General features: G+C 47.4%; 1 long non-coding RNA gene across 1 annotated transcript; it reads left to right on the plus strand.

Annotated features, from left to right (window-relative positions):
• The first annotated feature begins 7983 nt into the window (after nt 1-7983).
• Nucleotides 7984-18402, plus strand: LOC142831867 (uncharacterized). Its single transcript, XR_012907082.1, has 3 exons — nt 7984-8139; nt 16306-16474; nt 16735-18402. It is a non-coding gene; the product is annotated as an uncharacterized LOC142831867 (long non-coding RNA).
• Nucleotides 18403-25833: the final 7431 nt, after the last annotated feature.

Consider the following 25833-nt stretch of genomic DNA (forward strand, 5'->3'; position numbering starts at 1 on the left):
GTGAGAAGCACTGAATTAGGGAACTGATGTTTGATGAGTGTGAAAAGGGGGTTCAACAAGAGGCATGGCTCACCCAGTGGCTACCACTATCATCTATCCGCAGGAATGAGCAAGCCATAGGCCTTGCATTTTTCATGTTGACATGAGATGTATGGTCTGCACCAAACGATACAAAAATAATCTGTGAGCATTTATAACAGATGGACCGGCATGAGCCCGGCCTTCAAGGAGCTTACGGTCGAAGGCAGACAAAGGAGACAGATCAGCAATGATAATACAAGATGAAAAATGGAAGTGGCCCAGAAGAAGAGCCACTGTGGTGCTCCAAGAGCCTGAAGAGCCCTGCTCAGAAAAACAGGTTCGTGGGCTCCTGTAGAACACAACGCTTGAGACCTCCAACTGCTGCCCAGGCTGACTGTCCTAGGTGACACCGTAATTGCAGTGGGACCGGTTGAGGGGATTGTTGAGGTTTGTGTCACAGATTCTAGCCTGCTGAGTAAGTGGAAATAAAAAGAAAAATGAAAGCTCAAAAAAGCTTTCACTTTCTACCCTCGATAACCTGCAGGTAAGGAAGGCAGAGCCTCCCCCCTGCTTATCTCCATGGCCCCAGGGCATGGGCACAGGACTGGAGGATCCAGCAAGAGTGCAGTGTGTACAGAATGGACCACACTGGGAAGGGAATAGAGCTGTCTGATCATAGAGAGCTTGCCTGGGAGGCCTGGGTTCAATCTCTAATAGCATAAACAACATCAAAAATCTTTCCTAAGAATGGACCCCAAGGGATGGTTTCCATGGACAAGCCAAGTATACCCTGGGAACCTAGGGAACGCGGGCAGTTTCAGGACCCTGACAGTTTGCTACACTGTAGCAAATGGTTGGTTATCCTGGTTTCAGTTTAGCAAGCACACCTTCAGTCTGTTAAGCATGGACTTGAGCTTTCTGAGGATCATATTTCAGTCTCTCTCCAGTGGCCTAGGGCAGCGGGTGGAGGAGATGATGCTGGGATGCTAATTGTTGGGAAGAAGTTACAGGGCACAAAACTTTCATGTGGAAAGTTCTTTTAAGAAGTTATTCAGAACTAGATGCAAAGAGATCCCCAACCAAGGACCAGGCCAAGCTCTGGGAATCCAGTCAAAGAGAGGGAGGAAGGAAGGAATATCTGAGCAAGGGAGGTCAAGATCATGATGGAAAATCTACAGAGACAGCTGAACCAAGCTCGTGGAGACTCAGGAACTCTAGACCCACAGCTGTGGAGCCTCTATGGGACCGAACAAGGCCCTCTGCCTGTGGGGGACAGTTGTGCAGCTTGGTCTATCTGAGGGGCCCCAGCCAAAGGACTAGGATCTATATCCCTGGTGCATGAGTTAACTTGTTGGAGCCCATTCCCTATGGTGGGATGCCATCCTCAGCCTTGATGAAGAGGGGAGGGGCCTGGTCTTGTCTCAACTTAATGAGTCAGATTTTGTTGACTTCCCATGAGAGGCTTACCTTTTGGGAGGAGTGGATTGGGGGACTGGGGGGCATGTGAGGGAGGGTAGGAGGGAGAACTGGGGTTGGAATGTAAAATGAAATTAAAAGAAATAAAAATATTTTTTAAAAAGTTATTTGGCGGGGTTGGAGAGATGGCTCAGTGGTTAAGAGCACTGACTGCTCTTCCAAAGGAACTGGGCTCAATTCCCAGCACCCACATGGCAGCTCACAAGTGTCTGAAGATCCAATTGCAGAGGATCTGACATCTTCACACCAACGCACATTAAATAAACCATAAAAATATTTTTAGAAAAAGTCATTTGCTTCTCTTCAGCACACTATGTTCACTGTCCCCAAAACATAGTTGGAGAGGAGGTTGGTCTGCAGTGTTCCTAACGCTGTCCTCCACTCAGAGGAGCTGACCAGAATCACCGGACTGTCTGTTTCCTCAGGAAGAGAGATGTGGAAAGAAGGGCGGCTTAGGGATTTCTGTTTCTGATGTTAAGCCACCTTTTATGCACACAAGAAATATCAGATTGCAGAACTAGAAACTCATATATTAGCAAATGTCTGGAGACTTGTAACTGTGCTTACTTCTGCTATAAAAATCTGGATTAAGGAAAACAACACAAGATTTTCTTTTCCAAATACATTATTAAATGGGAGGAAAAGTGAATCTCAGATTCAGTGATAGGTCATGGGAGTTAAGTTTTTAAAATTATTTTTAAAATTTTGCACATGCACACACACATGTGTGTATGTGTGTCGGTGTTGGTGCCAGTGTGTGTGATGTGTCTGTGGAAGCCACGGAAGTCAGAGTCCCCTTGACGTTGGAGTTACAGGTGGTTGTGAGACGTGGGTGCTAGGAACTGAACTCAGGTTCCTCTGCAAGATCAGTACACACTCTTACCCGCTGAGTCATCCCTCCAGCCCTAGAAGTTAATTTTAAATACTCAGTGGGGACTCTGAAGACAGAGGGAAGTGGTGTTGAGGCCTGGATTGCAAGGATTGGGACTGGAAAACAGCTCCAGCATGAGGAACAAGGACGCAAGTAGGAAAACAGACACTGAGCAAAAAAATTCTACCTTGACTTATCTAATTTGAAGGTGTGGCATTTGAATCACAGGTGGGGTAGTAAAGCAACTTGTTTATAGGTCTAAACTCCCCAGGCCCCACGAATCAGTAACACAGGACTGAACGTGTCTGCTGAAGAAGATCCCCCAGAAAATCACCAACTGCGCTGAACCAGAAGGGTAGTCCCCCCCCCCCCCCCCTCTCTCTCTCTCTCTCTCTGCCTTGTCTCTGCTGTTAACAAAGTATATCAGGAACAAGCACTCTGGAGTCAACAGAGTATCAGTGTCCACAGAATTGTAGAAACAGAAGATTCTGAGATTATGAAGTGTTTAAAATAAGCCAAGAACAGAATAGTAAAAAAGAACAAACATGTAAAAGTGAACATTTTAAAGTGAAAATATAGTTATTGAAAGAAATATAGTTATTGGAAGAAAGAGATGGGGAGACTTTGTTGGATGTGGCAGACACGCCACTAAGCCCAGCACTGAGGATGTTGAAGCTGGAAGATTTTGCTTGACCAAACTTTTCTTAGGAAGATACAACACACAGTCCAGATAGGGAGCCCACGACAGACTACAGGAAGGACACCACCAAAGACCAATTTGGTAAACAATGAGTTTTATTGGGGGTACTTACAAGAATAGGGTGAGGGGTTATTTATAGGAGCAGAAATGACTTAGAGACAGTTGCATCACCAAGACCCACCCCAGCACGGGTGACAGCTCACAGAGCTGGGAACCTAGAACACAGTGCACAGCCTGCAGGCAGCTCAACAGGCTGGAGGGGGTCCTCTCCAGGTGACTCTTGTCTAAACCTCCTGCAGGCAGCTTGTCTCCTCCGGGAGTCTTCTTTGCAGATCAGCTCATCTGAGAGTCTTGCTGGCTGGGTGGCTCTTTTCCCTCAATCTCTAAGGGACTCTAAACTTTTCTTGCTAATTCAGACAGGGAGGGGCCTAGGGGATCTGGTCATTTTCAGGGACTTCCTGGAGGTATTTTGCGTTGTTTACCTTCCCATTTTGGAGTTTCCCTGCAGGAAGAAATGTTCATCTCAAATGAAACTGTTATGCAACACAGGTCAACCTGGGTTATAAGACGCTATCTCAAAAAAAAAATTACTTTTTAAGTCAGGGTTCCTCTGTCCTGGAACTCCCTCTGTAGACCAGGCTGGCATGGAACTTACTCTGTAAACCAGGCTGCCTTGGAACTCCATCTTACTCAACAGAGATCCACCTGACTCTGCCACTGAGTGCTGGGGTTAAAGGCGTGCATCACTACTGTCTGGCAAAAAACCAATTTTTTGTTTTTTGTTTTTTTGAGACAGGGTTTCTCTGTAGCTTTGGAGCCTGTCCCCGAACTAGCTCTTGTAGACCAGGTTGGCCTCTAACTCACAGAGATCTGTCTGCCTCTGCCTCCTGAGTGCAACAAAAGAATTTTTTTAAAAAGTGTGTCTGGTGGTGAAGGTATTTAATTACCAATAGCTGAAGAGGTTAAAGCAGAAGGATTGAAAGTTCAAGGCCTGCCTGAGCTACAGTGTGAGCTCAAGAGTGGTCCAGACAACTTGATGAGCTCCTGCCTCAGAAACAAGAGCTGGGCCTAGAGGGGGACTCAGTGGTTAAGACGGTGAGCTGATCTCGCAGAGGACCTGTGCTCTGTCCATGTCTGAGTGACTTACAATCACATCTGACTCCATCAGATGCCCCCTCCTGGTCTCCTTTGCACTCACAAGCACACATACACACACAGTCACACATACACACACACACACACACACAGTCACACATACACACACACACACACACACACACACACATTTTTATCTTAAAAAAGGATAAAACACCACTACAAGAATTGGTGATATAAAGTATGACCCTGAAGAAGCCATCTCAGATGAAACATGGGTGACTAACGAGGAGGACGTTGGGAAAAGGAGGTTAGGAGACAGGAAGGGCAGAATGAGGAGGTCCAGCATGCTTCTGAGAGATGCTCCAAGAGACAACATAGAGAAAGCGTCCAGGTGACTGTGTTAAACAAACTCTGGCTTCTAAGTGTTTGATGTGAGGCAATCAGGTAAAGAAATGGACAGGGAAAAGAAAATAACTTTATAGTTGGACACAGCACAATGAAGCAGCAGAAACAGAGATAAAACAAAAGCCCTAAAAACTAATGGTTCATGTTTATAATCCCAGCACATAGGAGACTGACGCAGGAGGATTGCCCTGAGCTCAAGACTAGCTTGTGCTATGTTGAGACACATACATACATTTTTCAAGACAGGGTTCTTCTGTGTAGCTTTGGTTGTTCTGGAACCTCCTCTGTAGACCAGGCAGGCCTTGGACTCAGAGATCCACCTGCCTCTGCCTCCTGAGTGCTGATTAACGGCGTGGGCCTCCACCACCCGGCTAGAATTTCAATATAGGATTTTGAGGTAGGATCCCACTGTGTAACCTTGGCTGGCTTGGAACTCTCTCTGTAGACCAGGCTGACCTATAGCCACAGAGATCGGCCTGCCTGTTTCTTGAGTGCTGGAATAAAGGGTGTGCTCACCACACTCAACCTCTAAACAAGTTTCTTATACAGTAATGTCAGACCGACAGCAGATTTACCAACTATCAAAGATGCTAGAAAGCAGTGGGAGCCATCTTTAAAGCGCACTAGAAGAACAGTTATTAATGTATAAATCCATGCCTAGCTAAGACATTGGTCAAGAGCAAGAGCGACATAATGGTGTTTTTCGGACAAAGAAGAGATATCTGTCATAATCCCTCAATGGGAAGATTAGTAAAGAGTGTGCTTCAAGAAGACAACTGAGCCCATATGGAGCGGCATCGTAAGAAGCAACACAAACAAAAATAAATAAGATGAGTATATAATCATACATTTAAATTTAAATAACACTGACTATAAAATGATTTCATACAAGAATTTTGTTGGATATAAAAATAAGATGAAACTGAAGAACGAAGACATGGCAGATACTTGGGGATAACTAAAGTATTCTAAGGTTTTTATATTTGGGAGGGGAAAGAGCTGGAAATATCGACTTGAGCGTTAAACATTTACGTTAATATTTCAAGGGTTCCCACCTTAGAAAACCAAAACAGGAAATGGAATGTGGAGTTTCCAAACCAAAGGAAAATAAAGGAAATAGGATTCGTTTGCTCAGGTAGAAAGAGAGACGTGGCGTGGCCAAAGAAGTAAAGATGAAAGATAAGATAAACGGAGGTTGGAGAGGTGGCGCAGTGCTTAGGAGCAATGGCTGCTCTTTCCGAGGACAAAGTTTGAATCTCAGCTCCCACAAGATGGCTCACAAAGGTCTTTAACTCAAGCCACACCCTCTTCAGGCTTCCTTGAGACCCAGGCACGAATACTGCCCACAGACAGACACGCAGGCAAAGCACTCATACACGTAAGATAACTACAAAATAAAACGGGCACCACTAATGGAGAAATGGTTGAAACCCGACATTTCTGAGCGCATTTAGTACCAGACACTATGCAGGGATAGAAGAGCTAAACAACTTCTTCAAGCTCAGTCTAGCTAGGCGCAACTGGACGTGATATGGGCTAAGTCATGAAAAGGGGAGCAGCGCCCTGAAGCTAAGGGAAAGGGCATGGGACGAGGGCCAAGGATGGCTTTCTGAAGATGGTGACCCCTTAACTGTACCCTGAAGGATGAGTGATAAAACAGGAAAAATAGAGCATCCCAGGCAGGGCTACAGCTCAGCTCATGCGAAGACACGGAACAGGGCCCAATCTGGTCGCAGTCTTCTTTGGTTACGGATGAGGAGTTTGAAGCCCCAAAGAGGTAAGGAGAATGCCCCCACGGCCACCCAGCTAATTAGTACCAGACCTGGAATCTGTCCTAAGATTCTGTGCTTCACACCCCACCTCCCCCTCCCAGGGGACCCCAGCGCCTTAGGTTTGCTCCAGAAGGGCCAGAGACTGCATGTCGTTGAGGTTCCAGACGGCTTTGAGAAGGTACTGCCTGTGGGTGTGGGAGCTGGCTCTGTCTCGGGCCTGTGCTGGGCTGGAGTTGAGCCAGGAACCGGGGCAGTTTCCAAGACGGAGCTGCCTGGTTCACCCCAAGGAAGCTTCGGCCTCCAGCCACGGCACCGGCGCTGGCATTAATCATTAATTAACTCCAAGTTCACAGGACTGGAGTGCACAGGATCTGGGGAGCAGCCTGGGTCTCTAGGGAGCCAGAGAGAGATGGCTCTGGAGGGGAAGGGGGCAAAGTTTAGACCGGACTTGCTCATCCCTGAATGGAGGCACGCTGAGCACAGGGATGAGGGTGCTGGCTGCGACTTAGTTTTGCTGGAGTTTTTAGAATGTTTTGTTAGCTAGATTGCAGGATGTCCTTTCAATGTTCACAGTTCTACTTTGGTCTGCCGCGGGCTTCATCCAATAGGATCAGGATTTACCCACCCATTTGCCCAACTAAATGGAGCCCATGGAGCGCAGGACACTCCATCTTTCCTCTCAGCAGCCTCAGTGCCTGGCACAATGGGGAATATAATTAGTGTTGATTGAATATTTGCTGATTGAATGAAGCACCAGCTCTGCCTAAAAGAGTTTTTAAAAATGTCCCCCTTTTAAAAAAGAAATGGAAACTAACTGATTTTAATTTTTGTATTACTCTTGAGACAAAGCCTGGCTCTGTAACCCTGGCTGGCTCAGAATTCAGCAATCCACCTGTTCCAGCCTTCCAAGCGCTGGGATTACAGATGTGAAATATCACCCCAGTTTGTTTTCATCTTTATTTTTTTTTTCAGGCAATGGATTACTATGTAGCCCAGCCAGCATTCAAACCTTCTTTTCTCCTGCCTCAGCCTCTTGAGTGCTGGGATTACATGCGTGCACCACCAAGACAAACAACCGATTTTATTTTAAAATTCCAATAGAGCAGGACATTGGTGGAGCATTCTTTCCATCCTAGCACCCAGGCAAAGGGAGGTGGATCTCTGAGTCCAAGGCCAGCCTAGTCTACAGAGTTCCAAGCCAGGCAGGGGCACAGTGAGAGGCTGTCTCAAACAAAGCAAAATGAAAAACAGCGGCAATAATAAAAATTTCAACAGAGGTGTGCAAATATCTCTTGGATAGTAGCAGAACCTGGGTGAAGTCCCTTGGCCTCAAATGAGGGGCAGTCTTCTCCCCTTTGTCCCTAACATCTGAACAAAGACAGCATACTCTGAAGCTGCTTTGGCCTTCTCCAGACACAGGTGTTATTCAAGCACAAGGCCACATTTGATTGAGGAAACGAAAGCCCCGTAGGGATAATAAAGGTAACTGCCCCTCATAATTTCTGCAATCTTGCAATGGGAAAAACTGTAGGCAGTGGTGTTGCTACACCCTGGGGATGCAATCTTTTCAAAAGGTATTTCTGTATCCTGCTAAAGCAAAAGTGCAAACGCAGACAAACACGACCTCCCGCTTGGGAAGGAAGATGCAGGTGGTAGGAGCGGTTTCCTTCCGGCTGATTTACCCACTTCCTGGTGGGTAGAGATCGTGAGGTCTGAGTTAATGACCAGATGGCATGGGAAGTCCTTGGTAGCTAGAAGATGCTCACACGGGGTGCAAATACCGCTGTCTGTTAAAGGTAAGACTCCTGCCTGTCATAGAGCCTGATGTGCAGATATAACCTGCACCTAGAGGCCACATCAGCCGTGGCCATCGGTTCAGAGCCCAGTTGCAAGGGAAAGGCTCACTCTGCTGATACTGGCTTCAAGGGTAAACATCTGTTGGCAGTGTGGCTGTAGGGGATCCTGGGAGAAGAAGTCCCCTTTTCAGGAATAGCCATTGTCCTGGAAGAGCCAGCCTGCCTTTTTGGAGCTGGGCCAAGAAGGCTGACTTTCCTCCCCAGCAAAATCTGTATCAGGCCCAGGTCCCAGACAGTGGGGTCACCTGGTCAATATCAGGGAGCCCCCATTTGTACCACTTCTGGATGTTTTATGTTTGCAGAGTGGTGGCGTATATAAGACAACCAATCTGCCTTCACCTCGTTCTGTCTTGGGTACTTCCTCAGAGTTCTGAAAAGTCTTTTAAGGTTCTAACCCTCTGTGGTAGTCATGTCAGGAGGTAAATTTGTTCAGAATGGACCCCAGCATCCTGCTCACCCTCGTCCCAGCTCCAGAGCTCACAGTCTTGGCGGAGAGAACTCTCTGAGCACGGGTCTCCTGCTCCTCCCCCCTTAAGTCTCACTCTCTTTCCCTAAAATCTGAGATGAAATGAAAAGTAAATTGCCAAGGGAGGTCCTCTCCTGGGGCAGAGTTCCTGTCTTTGCTTATGAGCACGGAGACCCTGAGTCGGGAGGCCAGTGGCAGGGCGCTCTCCCAGAACCAGCCCTGGGGTGACAGGTGTATTACAGATCAACTCCTTCAGTGGTGGGGGAGGGAAGAATTAAAAAAAAAAAGAGGAGGAAGAAAGATCCTAAGGGTTGCCCCTGTTTTTCTCTATGCCACCCAACTTGAAACTGCCTCCAGGAGCAGAAAGAGAGAGAGAGAGAGAGAGAGAGAGAGAGAGAGAGAGAGAGAGAGAGGTGGGAGTGGGAGTAGGAGAAAGAAAGAGACAGGGAGGGGGAAATCAAAGAAAATTACAAAAGTCAATGGCCTGGAACCAAAGACAGCCTCAGCAACTGCAGTGTGACTTTGATTCTCCTATCATAACCCTGAATTAAAAATTCAGGCAATTATCTGCATGGCTTCCTTCTGATTAGAATGACCCAGAGCCTCATTAATGCAACGGCACAGAGGAAAACCATTAGGGTCTGTGAAATGGAATGTTTCTCTGAGAACAGGTTCCGCTTGATGTAAAATGCCCAGCAAAAAGAAATTTCACACATTTTTGAGCTCAGAGTCACAGGACAGCACCCTGCGTCAGGGCTACAGATCATGCCATAGCCATCCCCTCGCAGCTGGCTCTGGGTGAAAGCCACCTTTGTCTCCCAGCCTCTCTCTGGTGCCTCCACCATGCTGTTGTGTGCAGGGAGGTGAGGGTCCTGAGACAGCGACTCAGCCTGGATCCCCGAGTCTTGAACCATGACAAGTACCTGAACTGTCTGGGAACTTACTGTCCTCCTTTGCAGAAGAACTAGAAGCCTGCCCAGGACAGTGAAGGTTCTAGACTCCAGAAAAAAAACCAAAGTATCTGCAATAGCCCCAACTATATCAGTATTTTTTTTTTTTTGATCCTTGTGATGACCTGGGCATCCCAAAGTAACCCAAGCAGAATCTGGTGAAGCTGGACTAGCACTGGAGGCTGGTGATTGAGAGAAAGTGAAGGGTTGGAGGTAAGAAAGGCATCCTTGTTCATCCCTCAGGCTGTAAGGACCGAACATCTGGATATACACAATTCTACTGCCCAGTGCCTGGTGCCTGGTGCCTGGTGCCTGAGTAGCTATCCTTTAGTCTTTAGAATGAAAAACAAAAGAACAAACAAATAAACAAACATCCACATGATCTAGTGTATGCCCGGTTGGCTTGAACTCACTTTGTTGCTAAGGCTAACCCTTAACTTTTGATAACCCCTGCCTCCACCTCCTGAGTGCTGAGATTATAGGCAAGCATTACTCTGTCTGGTTCATGAATGCTGAGGATCAACCTCTATACTCTCCCGAAAACTAGCCTATTCGTGGGAAGCACTTAGGTACATTTCTAGGGGTAGCTTTCTTTCCTGGGATTATAGGTGAAATAAGGGTAATTTTTTCAGTGTTTCCTGAGGTCATTTGGAAGGGGAGGATTTGACCCTACTTTGTCTAGATTGCTTCCAAGCTAGTGAGTGGGACTTGGGTTCCCTCATTCCTGATTGGTCCACATTCCAGCATAAGGATTCTTAGGACACCAAATGTTTGTCCTTGAGACAGATAACATCCAATAACTTCTTCAGGAGCGAGGCCAATCTTGTGTGGCAAAGTTCAAAATAAGAATGAAACAATTTTGTAGAAAGGGAGCCAGTCCTGGCCAATAGGATGCCAACCAGGAAAAGATCACCCTTCAAACTGAAAGAGCCACATTCTTCTCCTGGCATAACTACTAATTACTCAGAATAGGGACTTGCACGATGAAAACAGTCTGCCGTGCCTGTAATGGAGTCAACGGGTTACTGATATACTTTGTATCAACGGCGCCCCCTACCGCCCACCTGTGCAACGGGACAAGCACTAATAATTTATGTTTTTTGTTTTGCTTTGTCGTGAAAGCATTTTCAGCCAACTCCCATCTTAGAGGGGTGCATTCCTGGTCACCAGGGAGTTTTTTATGAAGCGTGTTTTCAATACTGCAGACAGTTTTATGGGTGAAGGCTCCCATAGTTTATCTCACTATCCAACACAAATAAGAGACTTGGTGATTTAATCATGCGCCCCCCCCCCCCCTGCCGAAAGCTCTGAGCCACATATCTCTCTAACATTTTGCTGGACCAATACACAACACAACTGGATGCACCTGAGAGCTCCTGGTGACTTCTGATGATCCCCTTGTCAAGGGCCAACTTCTAGGCACCCAAAGTCTAGAGTGGGTGGGGTTTGTCTGGTTGGGCTTACCAGTTGGAATGAAAATGAAAGGAGTCAGCCAATGGTCAGGAATGTGGACCTTCCAGACCAGGCAGTCCCTCCCCAGCTCTGCAGGACAGGCTCCCTTCTGCCTCTGGAAAACAAGAACCTTAGCCTGTCCAATGTGTCTCTCGCTATGTTAGACGGGGTTCCTCGTTCCATTTGTTTTGCTTCCGGGGAGGGCTTACTTTTTACTGCTGGACAAGCGTATCAGGCTTTATGCTGTGAAGCCCAGTGTAAAGATGGAAACTGCCTTACGAAGGGACTTGGGGAAGACCTCTCTGGAAAACTTTCCTAATACATCCTGGCAATTCACCGTTCTTTCTCAGCTTCTAAGCATGCATTTCCTCTTTGACGAAAGTGCTCCGATTACCTTTCCTACTTTCCTTGACTCACCCTTAAGCTAGCTTATCGATTTCGCCCTTCATCTCGTGCAGATCCATTCATAGCTTTGATTATAATCTTAAGGGCAAGGATCCTGTCTTTTTTATGTGATCCTGAGATGCAAGGAAGGGAAGCAAGTGTGCTAAAAGCATGAACCCTTCAGTTCACTGAATGCCCCACAAAATTCCTGCAGACTTTATTCATGAATGAAGAAAGTAAGGCTGTGTTTACCCAGGGAGGTACGATGCCGATGCTGAGCAGCGAGACTGGCTCTGGGCTATTGGGCAGCAGAGCCTCCACTCTTCTCATACGACAGAGAGTGGACCCTGAGGTCTGACGGTGTCTCAAGAGTACGAGGAAGGGATGGGCTCAAGAACAGCTGCACAAAATGACTAGACATCCCATTCTCTCTGATTTTAAGTCCTCCTTTTGCTATGAATCCGGCGACCGACAGTGCTTTATCTCCGTTTTCTGGGCTCATGAGCTTTCTCCGTAAAGGAAGGCTAGAGGGAATGATTTCCCAGGAGATCTCTGGCTTTCTAAGGGATAGATCTCATATGAGCCAGGTGTCCAGTGGGCTCTACGAGCCAGGCCCCCAAGCAGTCATGGCTTGAGCATTGTGCTTGCAGTAGCACAGAGTTGGTTCTCCCGGAGCCTGCAGGGTGACAGCATGCCGCTGTGGGTCTCAGAGCAGGCAGGAGGGGGTGGGAGAGAGGCCTCAGCCCAGAAGTTTCCCTGGAGCATAACACAGCAGCCAGTGAGATGAACACACATCTTTCTGGGAGTCTCCTGGAACAAATGGGCAGTTACTAGACCTTAGGATGGCAACAGGAGAAAAAAAAATCTGGGGGACATGGTGCCTGCAACCATGAAATGGAGGGCGCGTCTCATGGTTGCTGTAAGCAGGAAGTGGCTGGAATCAGTCAAACCAAAGCTCTTTTGGGACCTCCTTCTGCTTTCTTCACTGCTCCGTCCTGTCCACCTAGGTCAGGACACAGCAATCATTCAACATTAGGTGACTGATATTTGGTGGCAGCTCTGTCCTTGGGTCTTTGATTTTAGACTTCACTGTGCCCCTTCCTATCTCTGCAACCCTCTACTATCTCTTTGCCTCATCTGTAAAATGGGGATAAAAATGGCGCTAACTTCTCACTAAGATGGACACGTGTGGAACACTCACTTCCTGGTCTTACTAGCAGTCCGTGCCGCTGACCCCACCCTGACCCATCAATGACTTAGAGTTAGAAAGATGGGGTTCCCACTCCAGCACAACAGGGACCTGATAGAAATTAAGCCAAGGTCGTGTGTGTGTGTGTGTGTGTGTGTGTGTGATGTTAGAGGACAACTTATGGGCATCGGTTCTCTCCTCCATGTGGTTTCCAGGAATCGAACTCGGGTCTTCAGACTTGGTGGCAAACACCTTTATCTGCTTACCCATCTCAATGGTCCTCAGGCTTTAGAAAAAAAAAGTGTGTGTGTTGGTGTATATTTGTGGGTGGGTATAGAGTCCAGAAGCCAGTTTCAGGTATCATACCTCAGGAGCTGTCCACTGGGAGCTGGGGCTCACTGATTAGGGTAGGCTGGTTGGCCAGTGAGCTCCTAGCCCACAGGACTCCACTTCCCCAAGGCTGAGATCACAAGACTTTTTTATTTTATTTATTTATTATTTACTTTTTGATGAGAGTGCTTTTGGGGGATTGAGCCCAAGAGCTCACGCTTGTGAGATGTGATGGTTAGCTTTACGTTATTGCCAACTTGAGTGTGTGGGAACTAACTGGGGAGGTGGCCTCTGGGCGTGCCTGTGGGTGAGGGCTTATCTCTATGTTTAATAGATGTGGAAAGACCCGTTTCCTGGGCAGGGCATCCTGGATTTCATGAAACAGGGAAAGCAAACAGGGCCCTAGATGAGCATCCTTACTGTCCGCTTTCCCACTGTGGATTCATGCATTCAGCCCCACCAGCTGTTCCGGGTCCCAGCAGCCTCAGCTTCCTTGGACCTGGAGGCAGAATAAACTCTCTTCCCCTAAAGTTGCTTTCATCAGGGAATTCTATGGTAGGGACAGGAAACAAACTAAGCCAGGGTTAACCCTTTACCTACAGAGCTGTCTCTTCTAATCCCTTGAAACAAAACATTTACTCAACTTTGCACCATCAATTTGGTGTGATATTCGTATCCGGCAAGTCAAACCAGGTCTCCCCAGGGAAGCCTTGCTAACATTTAAAATTAAGCATCCTTCGTTCTCCCTACCAGGCATGTTTATATACACAACAACGTACTTGCTACTTGCTCAGCTTTCTAGAAAACCAAGTCCTCGGGTGACTTGTCATTTACAAGCCTGTTGACAAAGAGCTGAGCCCGCAGGCAGGGAGGCAAAGGTGAAGACGTAGGCCTTTTTCATGCTCCCCGAGGTGAGTGAGGTGAGTTTCATGCAGAGCTGTGTTTGTTGTTTAACATGGGGTTTCCTGGAGGTGAGTGGTGGTATTTAGATTTTTTTTTCATTAGCTTTTTATTTGAAAATATCAGTCTGCACTTACCTTGCTTCACAGTGATCTAAATACCATTAGGGTAAACCAGCGTCGTCCCTGTCCGAGCATGGAAAACCCCACTTCCTGGCAAGATTGGGCAAACTAAGTTGCTTCAGCTGTCCTGTCTGTCAATTAAGTGGACCTGCCAGTCCCAGCGGTGCTGGGAGAGAGGCACTGATGGGGAATGGCGTCCACTCGGGACAGCAGAAGAGCAGCGCTGTCTAGAGTGGGAAGACAAATGGCGTCAGTCTTTCCCACGCTTTCCCGTCTTCCAGGTTTGGCAGGCCTGGCCCAGAGAAGTCCAAGTTCAGGGTTTCCCTGTAGGGAATGCTTTAGTCCTTGGTGAAGAAGAGGGAGGCAGGTAAGAAGGGGACCGTCTCAAACAGGACCGTGTTCAGGGCCCGCCACGCCTGTCACACAACAAACCCCAGCGGCTTCCCCGAATCCGTATGCCTGGGCAGGGGCCCTGAGATTGGTCTCTGTGGAAACACACAACCCTTCATATTGAGGCTCCTCTCTGCACACTCACAGTGCCATCTAAACCTATGCACCTACTTCCCTCAGGACTTTAGGCTCTTGCATATTTGTGATGTCCTCAGACCTCCCCAGCGGGTGCCCTGCACGAGAAGTTTCTGGTTGCAGAGCGTGCAGGCCAGGCTGATCTGCTTCATATGGGAGCCTCAGCCATGTGGGCAGTGTGAGGTCTGAGGTTGGGTTCCTAAGGCTGTGGGTTGTTTCCACAGGCCAAGCCTAGGCAACCAGCTTCTCTACTGCCTGGGATGGAGCCGTGATGTCTCACTACAACCCTGCGCATCTCTCAGACATAGCAGAGAAGAAAGTACTACCCTTCCTTTCCTGGGAACCACTCCATTCAGACTCACAGGTTTTAAAAAACAAATTCCATGCTGTTAGGAACTGTTCTCCACAGGTGAAAATGAAAGACCCCTACTTAACAGCATTAAGTTAGCAGCAGCAATAACGCTATTTTACAAGGCTTAAAGTTTGAGTAGTATAACTAAAAGCTAAGACAGAGGAGTTCAATTTAGAGATAAGGGCGTTGGCCAGCTTAGGGGCAGGGGCATTGAGCTAGGCAAGATATCTATGGTCAACCATCTGGACTGCCAGCAGGGGACTTGGGGTCCAAAAGAAGAATTGTACCCTAGATAGGCCGAGGCAGCATGTATATCTGATTTCTTGGAAACCACGAAATTGTACTCAGTTTGAACCCGAGCCTTATTTGAATTGCCCAATCAGAACCCTGTAACTATGCATCTCGCTTCTGTTCCCGCGCTTTTGCTTCCCTACCCTATAAAAAATCCACTGTCTCAACCTAAAGGTGCGCAAGTCCTCCGAAAGACTTGTTGCCCGCAGGTACCTGTGTTTACTCAATAAACCTCTTGCTGTTGCATCCGTACGAGTGGCCTCGCTGTTCCTTGGGAGGGTCTCCCCAGACTGAAAGGCAGCCCACCTTGGGGGTCTTTCAAAATGAACAGGTGTGGCTGCATAACCCGTGAGGCTGAGCAGAAGAGGAAAAGGCAAGGGGTAAGAGCAAGCTCGCTTGCTATGCGAGCCTGGTGGCTTGAGTTCTACCCAAGGAAACCAGGTGAGAAGCTAGACCCAGTGGAGTACGCCTGTCCTCCCAGCACTCCTGAGGGAGGAAAGGAGTTGTGAACTGGAGAATGGCCTGGAAGCTTGAGAGTCATGGAGTATGGAGCTCGTCGGCACAAACGACAAGAGAGACCCTGCCTCACCACCAGAAGGAAGGAAAGAACTGATTAGTGAGCAGTTGTTCTCTAAGCTACACACATATATCATGTGTGATCACATGTACACACACACACCCCTTGCCTGATTGTTCTGGATCAACACAGGAAGCTGGCCAGATGGGGGAAAGACCCATGCTTTTGCTGAAACAGGGAGGTTGTGAAATTGAGGCTAACCTAAGCTACAGAGTGACAATTTGTCTCTAAAAGAAAAATAGTATGTTTTTAAAGTCAACAAATACTGCAAACATCACAAAATTCAGAGAAATTGTGATTTAAAATATTAAGCAAGTTGGGCAGTGGTGGTGTATGCATGCCTTTAATCCCAGCACTTGGGAGACAGAGGCAGGTGAATCTCTGTGAGTCTGGGTCCACCCTGGTCTATAAGAGCTAGTTCCAGGACAGTCACCAAAGCTACAGAGAAACCCTGTCTCAAAAAAACAAACAACAAAATAAAATAAAACAAATATTAACCAAGCGTACATACCTTTGAAACACATTCTTATGTAAACTTTGATAGCTTTTTTTTGTCTTTGTGCGGCAGAGCCTTACACAAGCCAGGCTGGCATCACTGTCTGTGTAGCTGAGCTGACCTTAGACTCCTTATCCAGCTGCTTGCATCTCCCCAGTGCTGGGATCTCAGGAGTGCACCACCCCGCCACCATGTCCAGCTCCCGCTGCATGATTTCTCAGCACGGTCCAAAATGACAATGGTTTGTACTATTTCCCATTCTTGGACTGGAAAGAGCATTCCATTTGAATTAGCATAGCTGATCACAATGTGGTTTCCACTGAGAGTTTCTCTCTCTGCACCACAGCTCATTCTCTGTCATGTCACACACACTTTTGAGGTTGTCAGCTTTGGGGACCCCGTCCCTGGAGGTGCAGTGCGGGACCTGGCATGGGGGAGGGTCTCAAGAAATGGGAGCAACTGGGGACAACCATCATCTTCCTGCTCCATTGCTTCCTTCAGGTCACTTTCTTCCTTCTCCAGCAGCGCCCTTTGGCCCCGAGGAAAGGGATCGGAATCTGCCATCGCTACAGGTGCAGAGAGAGCTCTGGACCGTCTGTGTGACTTTGGACAAATTACACCGTCTCTCTGCGGCGTTTCCTCGTCTCTGCACTAAGTTTGTGGTGTTAGGGATGACTAGCTGGATCAAATAGAAGGACTTTGAGAACTGCCAAACAATTTTACTAATATAAAGAATTTTTATTTGGGTACTGGGGAATCAGATTGGACATTATCCAACGTCTGTGAGCATCTAATGTTCTTTGTTCTTGGAGGCCTGAAGGAATTGCAAATTCAAATTTTGGACTTGAATCAAGTTTGGCCTAAGGACCCAGACAGCAAAGCAAGTCAGCTATTGCCACAGAAATATGTATAGAGCCTTAGCTATTGGCTTTAATTTGTAGGCAGAGACAGATAAGGCACAGTCTTCACCTTCGGGGAGGGTGGCTTTGGCAAGTAGAATCCCAAATAGGCATTTTGGAATGTGGGTTCAACTCCCTCTCTCCTAAACTCACAACCTGGGCATCATGGAGCCTCTGTTTCCCCTTCTGCAGAGGCCCGGCTGACTGTGAAAGACTCATGCAGACAAATGAACTGGGCTCTGCAAACCTGGGAGACCATGTGGACAGATGTCTGAGAAGACAGGCGAGGCCCAGGAAGCCCCCTGCCGAGACTGCGGTGGGGCACACTTTGAAGTGTCTCCCTGGTTAGGGAGGCTGCCCCTCTTGTAGATGCCATCACTTGTCATTTACTCCTCCATTCCAGCTTTGGAGGTGGCTCTCATAAACACAGGGCCTCACGCAGCCTGCTCTGTGCAAGGGAAGACTGATGGAGGAGGCTGGAGCCACAGGGGAGGACTCGCTGAATGAAGGAGGTCGCTGGAAGGAGTGGCCTAATGACACTACCAGACTCCCAAGCTTCTCTCCTTGGAGCGTAAATATTTCCAACTAAGATCACAGACTCCCTTTCTACAGAAATCAATGAAACCGCAAGGACAACGATCTCCGCATGGCTGCCCCGCAGCTATCTCAGACGGTCACTTCCCCTCCCCAGCTGCACCAGGGCACAGGATTTGCTCAAGCACTGTGTAGAGAGATTCTGAAGCTGTGCGGACATCAGGTGGCTTAGTCCCCACCGATCTCATTCTACTTGCAGAACAGAGCAGAAGCTCCATTGTGTGAGGGGTGGCTCTGCTCCCCTCTTTCCTGCAACACTTGCTTGGCATTGGAGACCTGGGCTTGCAGGGCATGGTGGCACGTGCCTTTAATCCTAGCACTCAGGAGGCTGAGGCAGGCGGGTCTCTGAGTTCGAGGCTAGCCGTCCTGAAACTCATTATATCTGGCCTTGAACTCAGAGAAACCCTGTCAGGAAAAACAAAAAGCAAAACAACCAAAACCCCAAGAGACCTGGATTAGGTTCTTTTTGAGTGATTACTGATTTAGTGTTTAGGACAAAACAGACCTTCTCCAAGATCAATCTCATGTATATAATGAAGACGGCTGTGTCAATCCTACCTTAGAGAAACAATGAGATCAAAAGACGTCTGTCTATGTGCGTGTCTTATAAAGCTTTTGATACATAGAAGGTTTTATGAAGAGATATTGTTAAAAGATTAAAAATAAAGTACTTAAAAGCCGAGAGGTGGTGGTGCACACCTTTAATCCCAGCACTCGGGAGGCAGAGAGGCAGGTGGATCTCTGTGAGTTCGAGGCCAGCCTGCTCTACAGAATGAGTTCCAAGACAGGCTCCAAAGCTACAGAGAAACCCTGTCTCGAAAAACAAAACAAAGAAACTAAAAGTACCTGGAATGTTCATGGTCTTGCAATACCTCCTTATGCTGGTCCGGATCCCTACTAGATCACCTTCAAAAACGTCCACTTTCTGTAGTCAACCTCTTTCCCCAGAAATATGGTCTAATTCATCTGATGGTCACAGTCTGGGTGACCTGCAGTTCCCAGAAGTGGACCTTTTTGTGGTCCTGGGAGGCTAAACGGTTGAGTCTGGTCACCAGCAATGCACTCAGCTAACAGTGGTGGAGGAGACACAGGAAGCTGTCAGTGAAAACTCTCAAGGGTTCCGGGAGCTGGCTTAGTAGATAAAGCATGAGGACCTGAGGTCATTTACTGGCACCCGTGTAAACACCAGTCTGCTGCAGTGGCCCATCTATACTCCCAGCACTCAGGAGGCTAAGACGGGGTTCAGAGCCAGCTGGCCCGCTAGACTAGTCCAATCAGAGACTCTGTAATCAAGTGAGAGGATCTGACTCAGAAAATAATATGGAGAGTGATCAAGGATGACACCCAATGTCATCTTCTGCCTCTACATGTATGGAGCACATACGCACACCCTTGAACACCTCCACATGTGTGCCCACATAGATGCAGCCCATACAACACACAGATGCCCCCAAACCCCGATCTCATTTGGGAAATGAAACCATTCCCTGCGGTCACTGGTTTGTTGCCTACTGTGTTCTTCCAGATGCCACACAGATGTCATGTTCGGACGTGAGGACATGGCTTCCCCTGTGTCTCCCCTGTAAAAGGCTCCCTTTCCCTGTGGTCCCAGCTTTTCTCTCTAGGAAAATCTCTCCTGTGGACTGTTTATCTCCTATGGGATCACACAAGGTGCACACCTGGGAGGAAATGCCCTCTGAATAGGAGACGATTCTGCTAAGTCTCTTCCTGTGCCTGTGAGTTTGGGGTCTGAAATCATTATCCCAGATCATCATGCCCCAGGCTTGAGGTTTCTTTGGCCAAATGACACTCTTAAAACATTCAGGAGATGCTGGCTTTTGGGGCTTCTGGCCAACACTGTAAATAGTCAGAGATCTTATCAGAGTCCAGCTTTGAAAGAAGAACCTCCTGCCGTCCTGCTAAGGCTGGACCAGGTGCCCTGGCATCCCCTTGTGCCTCGAGCATAATGTTCCTGTCTTGGCCTGGAGTCAAAAATATGCAAAACAATAGGCTTGGGGTGGTGAGTAGCTCACAAACTCACCCATTTTTAACAATAATAACAAAAATATTGAGGGTGGCATTGTCGATCATTTGATGTTGACTTTCCTTCTCTTAAGCCTCCTGACAACTCGGTGAGATAGGAAACTGCAGGCATCGGCAGTTTGAGAAAACTAGTTATAAAGCAATAATAAAAAAACAAAATCAGGAAACAGAGATTACATATCAGGGCCTCTTGTTTCCAATTCCTTCTGCTTGTTTGTTTTTGTTTCTGTTTTGTTTTGTTTTCAAGACAGGGTTACTCTGTTGCTTTGGAGCCTGTCCTGGAACTTATTCTGTAGACCAGGCTGGCCTTGAACTCACAGAGACCCATCTGCCTCTGCCTCCCGAGTACTGGGATTAAAGGCGTTCACCACCACCACCGAGCTCCTTCTGCTCATTTTAACCTAACGGAGAGAACGCATCTCTTCTCCCACTCCAAGACAATAACTGGCCATTGGCAAACAGGCAGCTCTCAGCCACCGTGTGTCTTCCTCTCATACTTTCAAGGCGGCCTGTTTCTTTTTATTTTTTCTTTTTTTTTTATTTTTCGAGACAGGGTTTCTCCGTAGCTTTTGGTTCCTGTCCTGGAACTAGCTCTTGTAGACCAGGCTGGCCTCTAACTCACAGAGATCCGCCTGCCTCTGCCTCCCGAGTGCTGGGATTAAAGGTGTGAGCCACTACCGCCCGGCAAGGCCGCCTGTTTCTTACTCTTCTTCTTTCTTACCCTTCTCGTTCTTTAGCACACTCTAAAATTCAACCCTTTTCTTACCATATCCTTCGATGTCACAGCCCCAGGAAGCCAGGAAAGGCTTAATAGACAATGATTCATTTGTGCATTGCAATGTAACAGAGAATGGCCAAATCCCCTTCTCCTCATCCTTCTGCTCAAATGCCAGCACTTAGCCTTGTAACACCCTACTTCTAATACCAGATCTTGCATTAACCAGGAGTCTTTGGATTGCTACTCAAAGGAACTTGAGCAAAACAGTTTATAAGACAGGCACGGTGGTGTAGCTGCTCAGATGTGGAGGGAAGAGGTTTCCTTGAGTCCAGGAATTTGAGGCCAGCTTGGGCAGTATAAGGAGAGGAGGGAGGGAGGGAAGAAAAGAGAGAAGGACACTGTAGTGGTCTGAATGAAAGTGGCTCACAGAGACTCACAGGGAGTGGCATTACTTGGAAGAATTAGGAGGTGGGGCCTTGTTATATGGTGTGGCCTTTTTGGAGGAAGTATGTCACTGGGTGTGGACTTTGAGGTTTCAAATGCTCAAGCCAGGCCTAGTGTCTTTCTATCTTCCTGCTGCCTTCAGATCCAGATGCTGATCTCCCAGCTACCTCTACAGACCATGTCTGCCCATGTGCCAACATGCTTCCCGCCACCAATAATGGACTAAACCTCTGACCCTGTAAGCCAGCTCCAATGAAATGTTTTCCCTTATAAGACTGCTGTGGTCATGCTGTCTCTTTACAGCAATAAGAACCCTAAGAAAGACAGAAATGGAGAGAGAGGATGAATGGATGGATGGATGAGTGGATGAATGAATGTGTTTCATGGCTGGCTACCAGGGGCTTAAAACATTACAGGAAGCTACAGGACGAGGCTGGGAATCTTGTCAGGAACCCAGGAGGGGGCTCTGCTTGTTAGTGCTTGCCAGAGTACCACAGCCAATGCCTGCTTATTTGTTCTTTGTTCAAATTCCAGCCCAAGAAAGGAACGTCAGATTGATCAGTCACCTCCCCAAGTTCTCAGCCAGAGATCAGTAGGACCTGGTGCAGAAGAGGAGAGTCCAGGAGAAGTGACCGAGAAGAGGGTAGGGGAGAGTGCCCAGTCAGTGATGTGCAGACATTTAAATCCCCGAGATCAGATTCCCAAAGCCTATGTTAAAAACAGATGTGGTAGTCCACATCTGTAATCCCAGCACTAGGAAGGCAGAGACAGGAGGATTCCTGGGGTTGCTGGATGGCTAGCCAGTCTGAGTGAGCTCCAGGTTCAGTGAGAGATTCTGTCTCAAAACTAAGGTCGATAGTTCAGTGAAGATAGCATACCCCACCAGAGGGCACAGGTTCGATTCCCAACATATTTTTCTGACTTCTATGGGTATCGGGCCTGCATGTGGTGTACATATGTATTAGCAGCCAAAACACTCATACACATAAAATGAAGAAAAACTGAATTAAATTAAAAACAAAAAGAAGGTGGAGGCGAGTTGAAGACACTGACATTGACCTCTGACCTCTCTACCCACATGCACACACATGCATGCACACTCTACACTTGTGCAAACACACTCAGTAGAATTAAAGTAAACAAGAATGTCATTAGATGGAAGGGGGCACAGGGCCATCAGTCGGCATGCAGCCAAGTTCTCTGGTACCTAGGACTCCTGGTCTTCTGGCAGCATTGCTGCTATCCTACAGCAGTGGTGGTTGGGGAGGATGCACGGAGGCCCAGAGGACATCAAGTAGCCAGGCAGTAAGACTTAGGTTCTTAAATGTCATAGAACGACATTTCTTTAATGCTGTCTTTTGTGAGCTATTTGTATCCAGGGAATGCTGATGGATGCATTTGTCTTTTGTTTTTCACTCACTCACCCCGTGGCTGGAATAAGCAGTCATTTAAGTGTTGAGGGTTTTCTTAGTCCCAGAACCTGACTAGGAGCTAAGGAGACACACCATGCATAGTATAATGTGTCTTCAGATGGCAGTGGGTGACAGAGAGAAGGGCTCTGAAGTCAGGTGGAGAACAGCACAGTGCTGGGTTCAAACCCTGAACACATGGCCTTGAGCAAGTTATGTAACCTCTTCAAAGCTCATTCTGTCATTTCTGCATTGGGGATGGCTCCATATGCAAACACTATGCTCTCTTCATATACATGGCTACATGAGTATGATTTCAACTGAAATATCAACTTAAAAACGTGTGTGTGTGTGTGTTCATGGTGGGGCCATATGCTCTGACACATGTGGAGACCAGAGGAGGATGTCAGGTCTGTGTGTGTGTGCGTGCGTGTGTGCATGCGTGTGTTTGCTCATGGTGGGGACATGTGCTCTGTTACATGTGGAGACCAGAGGAGGATGTCAGGTCTCTGTGTGTGTGTGTACATGTGTGCATGTGTGTGTTTGCTCATGGTGGGGACATGTGCTTTGTCACATGTGGAGACATGAGGAAGATGTCAGGTCTCTTGCTCCATCACTACTGCCTTGGTCCATTGAGACAGAGACTCTGCCTGTTTTTTTCCATAGGTGGCAGCTAGCAAACCTGTGAGCTCCCTCCCTGCTGTCCTCCCATCCCCCGAATGCATATGGCCACTCCCAGTTTTGAATGTGGGTGGTGGGGTTTTGAACTCAAGAGATCTTACTCTCTGAGCCATCTCTCCAGCCCCCTGAACATCCTTTTAATAAATATATTTTGATGAACACATGCATACATGTGCTACTGGATCTTTACTCAAAAGTATCATTATTCTTTTAAAAATTATTTATTTGTCAGGTATACAGTGTTCATTGTCTGCCTCATTAATCTTTCTTATTAATTGTGAAAATGATTTGTATATTTTAAAGGTGAGTATCTGTGTTATATATTACATAACTTGATATCTTCCTTTTACTCACCTATTTTCTTTAAATCAACATGAAATTTGATTTTAATTTTAATTTAATCTAGTCTGACTCATTAAGTTTTGTTTTAATGGTATATATTTTTTTGTGTCCTGCTTAAGATTCAGCCATCCTACATGGTTATGAAGATTACTTATATTTTATTTTAGAATGTTTAGAATAGTTTCTTTACATTAAGAGTGATAACGCATGTGGATTCGTTTTCAAATACAGGGTCAAGTAGGGATTTGAAATTCTATGTTGTTAAGGTTTTTTTGTTTATATGAATAGATAACAAAAAAGGGAGATTATGAATTTAGTATAATCTAAACACCAGTTTCCTTTTAATTCATTCCCACAAAATCCTAATAAAATTAAACTTTATTTTTAAGTTAGTTTTAAAATTTACACCTATTATTTGCTAATTTATCTCCATTGGTATATTAGTGACTTACAAAATACCTGACAGCAGCAGCCTAAGGGGGAAAGGAGTGGTCTTAGCTCACGGTTTGAAGGGGCATAGTCCAGGGGCACAGCAGTAGGAGGCGCTCAGTCTGTGTTGGTCAGGGTGAGTGAGAGGGTTGTCTGTATCTCAGCTGACCAGGAAGCCTACCTGGGACAGCACCTTGAAAGGATTGCCTCCTGTCAATCCACCAGAGTCCCACCTCCCCAGGACGTACCACCAGCTGGAATGGAGGGTTCAGCTTGTGAACCCCTGGCGGCTTTTCAGGTTCAAGGCATACCACTCTGCCTGTGGCACCTGCAGGCACATGGCCGTCTCATGACACGTGGTGCATTCAATCCTATTAAGGAGTCTCCACAGACTTGGCAGTCCCAGAACGGCTCAAAAGTCCAAAGCTTAACCCTCTTCTGAAAGACTCAGAACCCTTAGCTTTGACTCTCTCTAAAATGAAAACCAAACAAACAACAAAACAAAATACCTCACCAAGGTATTTATTTCTAATACAAGACGGCACAGAGTGAACGATTCTCGCCCAAACAGGAAGAATGGGAACAAAAGACCAGACTAAACCAAGACTGAAAGAAACCCAGCAGGGTAGACACCTGGTGCACGCCATGGCAGGATGGGAGCTACAACAGGCTTGGGGGAGCCCCATCCCTGTGGCTATGCCACCTCCGGCAATGCGTGGCCTCTCTCTTCGGCCAGTTCTGCTTGGTGCCTGCAACTTTCCCTGGTCCTGGGATTTCCAACCTCTCCAGGGCTCCGCTACAACTTGGGCCTCACTTTCAGGGCTTTGCGTAGGGGGGCCCTCTGGGTCTCCCTGCAGGGAGCCTGACCCTGCTGTGCAGCACCTGAGGGCAGGGTCTGGCTGTGCCTGCACGTCTGTGAATCCCGGTATTCAGGCGGTGGAGGCTGGAGTGCCTGATTGAGGCTAACCTAGGCTACACAGGGAAGCTCCGCTTCAGAAAGAACCAAAGAAAACAAAAGCATCTGCGGACAAATTATAGACAGTTCAGGAATTCCGAAATTTAGCCGATAAAGCAGAAGATGGGAGCTGATGCAGGGAGAGAGTGAAGCCAGATGCCACCATATGACAGGTCAGCTCGTGTCCCTGGAGAACAGCTGGAGGGGGATGGGGGCACAGCTGGAGCCAGTGTGGGAGATGTCTTTGAATAGTTTCATTTCTACTTCTGTAGCCTCCACTCCACTTCCCACAATGTGGCGCCAATGAACGCGGTCACGTTTTGGGAGACCTTCATTGCCTCTTCGTGTAAGAGCCCTAAGTGGCTCCTTTGGGGTTTCAAAATAAAATCTAATCTCCGGCGTGTATAAAAGGCCCTTTGTTGCCGACTCCTCTTCATCTCCCGCCACGGGCAGAGCCTCCGCAACCTGTCTGTTCTCCTCATCTCTACTGCTGATACAGGCTTCCTTAATTATCCACTTGGTTATCTGTTCTCGCTAGATTATGATCTCCTTGAAAAAAGGGTCTGGATTCGAATTGTTGTGGGAGTCAGCCTGCTGAGGGTAAAGTCTCTGCCTCTGCATCCTGTCTTCCCTCTTGCAAAATGGTCTGATAGTTTTATCTGAGGCATGAGGCATAGAAAAAGTACTCCACAATGCAGGTCGGCAGAGTTCCCAGGATGCAAAGGGGCTTCTCTGAGTGGGAGGGAGGACTGCCTGCTTCAGGACAGCTTCTTGAGCAGGGGTGCTTTCTGTCTGCTAGGACTGTGTGCCTTGACAGTTGAGAGGAAGATCTGAAAACTCTTGGCCCTGTTCCCTCCCATGCGTATACATGTTCATCCATGGAATGCAGATGCTCACAGAATATTCTTCAATTTTTTAAAAAAGTCCATTTGTTTATTTCTCTCTGTGTGTGCGTGTGAGTGGGTCGAATGGGACGGGCACGTGTGTCAAGGTCAGAGGACAGCTTTCAGGAGTCAGTCTTCTTCTACCACGTGGGTCTTGGAGATTGAACTCAGGCCACCAGGCGTGGCAGCAAATGCCTTTACA

This window comes from Microtus pennsylvanicus, chromosome 11, assembly GCF_037038515.1.
Source record: "Microtus pennsylvanicus isolate mMicPen1 chromosome 11, mMicPen1.hap1, whole genome shotgun sequence".
Lineage (NCBI taxonomy): Eukaryota > Metazoa > Chordata > Mammalia > Rodentia > Cricetidae > Microtus > Microtus pennsylvanicus.